The sequence below is a fragment of the Bidens hawaiensis genome, unplaced genomic scaffold, assembly GCF_021521415.1.
Source record: "Bidens hawaiensis isolate Kalapana, Puna unplaced genomic scaffold, B.hawaiensis_p1.1 tig00043845_1, whole genome shotgun sequence".
Lineage (NCBI taxonomy): Eukaryota > Viridiplantae > Streptophyta > Magnoliopsida > Asterales > Asteraceae > Bidens > Bidens hawaiensis.
Genome location: NW_027505863.1, coordinates 18,956 through 23,434, shown reverse-complemented (window position 1 = coordinate 23,434; position 4,479 = coordinate 18,956).

Genomic DNA, 4,479 nt, shown 5'->3' with positions numbered 1-4,479 from the left:
ATTCATCCAAAGACTGAAAGCATCTGGGGCGAGTGTGATGTGTTTTCGTGTTTTGAATTCTTTCATTTAAAATTATGTCGGTAATTCCAAGTTGGAGGGACACGTATTCTCATATGTGTTTGGTCCTGTTAACCACTAGTGGTCATACGGGATAGCCATTTACCTGAAAACTGAAGAGTGATCGGGGAGAATGAGTTCTTAACATGTGTGTCTTTTGTAACTCTCTGGGAAATGATATGACTATTCAGTTAATAGCTTTTTGAAGCTTCAAAATATTTTTTAAATGAAAATTGATCCAACCTTTGGAAAATTATAGAAAAATTGTTTTTGTCTGCCTAACGGGTGAAGTTATTAAGCTTAAAAGGCTCTAGAACAGTCATTGATTTGTATGGTAGCTTTCCATGATCTGTAAAAGTAGAAGTGATATAAACTAAAGATGCTGAACTTACCGTGGAGAGTCATTTTGAAGAAATGTGCATGTCTCCATATACATCTCCCCGAATGATAAGCAGAAAAGCAATTACCCAGTCATACACGAGCCCGTTAGTGGCTTGATCATCAAAAATATTGTGCTTTCTTACTGTAGTGATCCAGATTCGGGACTTACAGGTGATTATTATTGTTATTATTAAAAAAAAATATTTGGTTGAGTAGCTAAGTACACATATAATCTGTGCTGTCATCATTCAATAAGCTCAAAGCTTTATTGCTTCCCAAAATTTTTTGATCAAGTACTAGAGGGTTGGAGTCAAATTGGGGTGATCTGGGGAAAGCCAAATACGCTTTGAGAAGAGATAGGAGGCATCACAAGTCCATAAGTGATGTCCATCTAAGCTTTATGCCCAATCGAACCTAATCAATATCACCGACACAATGAAAACCATGCTAAGTATTTATACCTGCTATTAACCTGTCTCTTTATGTCATAATAACTCTGAACATGAATCATTGTGACAACATCTTGAACAATATGATTTCATGTTCGGATTTTTTCTTGAAAGGCGGCATCTTTATCGGAAACTGAAATTTGATCCCTAAATTGTATTATATTTCAAGAAGACTGGTGTTTGTGTTGATTTTTGTTTATTTTTATATTGTTCTTATTTTCTTCTCGAAACTACTCTCTTCGAAACATGTGTTCAATTTGGGCCTTATTTTATGTGTTTAACTGTCTTGGATTTTGATTTCGTCTACTGAATTTGTTGGAACTTGGTATTGGGCTCGTTCTATGTTTGGGCTCATCTGGTTTGAATCCTCATGGGTTCTCGACTCACATAGGTTGGAGTATAAAAGGGGTTTCTAAACACCATTATTGGTATCATTTTCAGAAATTTGGATCTGTCTCTCTCTGAAATATTGTGACACTCGTCAATTTTAGGTTAACTCCGTTAACCCAAACTTCATTAATTCAAACTCAATAAAACACGAACTATGTCGTTCCAGTTAACGCATTTCTCATTGCATTTAATTAGAGTTTAAATGACACAAGACAATCAGTACACAAATAATCTTTCGGAGTTTCACCGAATCACATACGAGTCAACTCAAACCGTTGGTGAACAAACAATAAATATTATAAACAATTACTTGGTATAAATACGTGTTATGTTTATATGTAATTTGGTGCTTGCATGTATAACATCATATTATGGATGAAAAAGATTAGTTTGTGCTAGAATTAAACTAAATAGAAGTTGAGGGTGCAAGTTGTAACATGTGAAATAATTAATTATAATATAAACAACTTAATAACACAAACCCTAACCCTTTCCCTCTATCCCTCTCCCTCTTGCGACGGCAGCCCCCCCCTCCCTTGTTCGGCCGAAACACACAACACATACACATACAATCATCCTTGCAAGCTTGTTGAAGGTTTAAGGTGCTAACTAGGTAAACTAAACACTATATCTAACCTATTCCATCGATTTTTGGAATCATTAAACATATTAATCATAAACCCTAGATGTTAAAGTTGTTGATTATTGATGAGTTAGGGTTGTATGCATGGTTATTTGTTCATGGGTTAGTAGTTTGATAAATTTTGGTGAAAACTGATGCTGGACAGAACCATAAATGCATGTTAAAATGACTGTAATTTGATGTTAATGATACGTTTTTAAGTGATTATTGATTCTATGATGTAGTAGGTCGAGTCTAGTTTCTAAAGAGTCTGAGTTTGGAATTTTTGGACGTGTGGAAGTCAGGTTTTATTAATTTACAAATCTGTTGCGCAAGTCTGATTCGGGAAGCCTTCTTATAGGCTGTTTTTTAAATGGTATATCTCACAGGCAAGACCAATTGATTTGATTCCACTTCTGGAAGTTAATAGTTTGAGTGTGGAATCTAACCCAATTGGCCTTACATTTATTGGATTAACCATGTAACGGGAATACTAAATAACGTTTTGTTGCGCATGATAATGACTGCTGTGTACTTACTATGTTGCTTTGATTCTTGTGATAAAACCGTATGTAATAAAAATATAATAAAACTATTTTTAGAAACCTAACTCACGTGTGCTTCTGTGATAAATTTTTGTGAGTTTATCTACATGTTATGATTAGTGAAATAGAGTAATCTTGACGTGCTAAATTCTGTCTCGGTAACTTAGCTGCTGAATTCTTAAATTAAACATGAAGATTGATTGTTTGATCGATGTTTGCAATATGTTTGACGTATTTGCCCTTGTGGTAGATGTTATACTGATAATGTATCGTAGTAACACTTAACACTATACTTAATCACACCCGAAGTTTATCACCAACGTGTTTGTCGAGTCGCACTTGTTTCACCAACGTAACCTCTCATGCATAGTTTTCATGTGTCGAGTCTAGTGACTCACTCATAGTTAAAAACAATTAGAAATATCGTTTTTGTTTTTAGAGCACTAGTTAGAATTCCTTTGACGCACGATTTTCTCGGATTTTTGATAACTTCGCAAACAGTGGGTTTCACGGCCCCTTTAACTCTTTAGCGCTTTTATTAGGGGGAGATAACATACTCCAATGCTTTAGATTTTGTTTATACTTTATATATCACTTGTAAGACTAAGTGGTAACAAACCAACTAAGTCCTTCTGAACAATCGAATCGGTTAATATTGGATAATAGCGAGTCAGTGTTGAGTAGTACTACTGGGTTTGACAAACCCCACCCAACTCTAAACTCGACTATATGTCGAGTGGGTGTAATTTTGGCTAACACATTACCATGGTCGTGGTTGACATGGTGGCATGGAAATCGTATAAACAATCAGCTTAGGTGTCGAACACTTAGTAATACATGCTTGATATGTTAGCTACCTATTGAAATATATTGACATAACACTATATGGTAACGCTAAAACACAACGCTTAATTTACTTAAACCTGTGAACTCACCAACCCTTTGTTAACACTTTTAGTATGTTTATCTCATGTAGCCGAGGCGGGCGAGCGGTATAAGACATGCATTCACTGAACTCTTATGCTTTAAACTTCTTTTAAATTTTGTCATGATAACTGTTGCTTTAAGTCGTCCTGTGTGATGCAACTATTTACTTTACTGTTTACACTTCCGCATCTTTACTTAAGACGTGATGTCTTGATTGTTTTTAAAACTTTAATTATGGTGTTTTGATATAACTAATGATTCCGATCCTGTTAGTTCGCACCCTCTGACGGTAAAACTACGTTAGTGGAATTTGAGGGTGTGATAGATTGGCATCAGAGCCATTGGTTATAGCGAACTAGAATTGCATTCATACTAGACTATAACCGCAACGACCCATTAGTTATGATCCTACGCACTGCATATATAAATATATGATATATATTTGACTATTCACTTTCTTTATTTCTTTTCCTCATTCACTCACACGCGCGTAAACCATACACAACTTGTCCTGTAGGGATGTCAACGCCATCATCATCATCCGAACCGGTGTCACACGCCCCAGGAAAGAACCGCAGCTTCCCAACCCATCACCACCTCGAGCAGTCCCAACACTAGCAGCACCCGCACCGGAGAGGCATTGCCCATCTGGAGTCGCGTACGAGGACAACGGTAATTGGAGTTGGTACCCATGTCTGATCGAGCAGCTTGTTTACCGTGATCAAGTCCCCCCACTACCCATCTCGGGCTATCCTATGTCTTACAACACACTACCGTCCCTAACATTCCCGATGGGCGCGCTTTCGCAGCTCTCGCCACATGTCTGGATCGTGAAGTTGACATTATGCACTCGACGAGAACGAATGTTATTGGATTGATAGGGGTGGAGCTGAGGCTAGGAAGAGAATTTCCTACCTGATTGAAGCCATGAAGGAAGTTCAGTTGGCTCATGTTCAGCTAATGAAGCTAGTGATCAAAATGCAATCCGAGATGATAGACTTGCAGGAAGTAGTTAGGGATGCAAGAGGCCATGCAGCGGTAGCTCTCGCTCGCTGCGACACACTAGAGGCGCAAATTGCTCCGAACATGGCAGAATCGGAGGAGGATC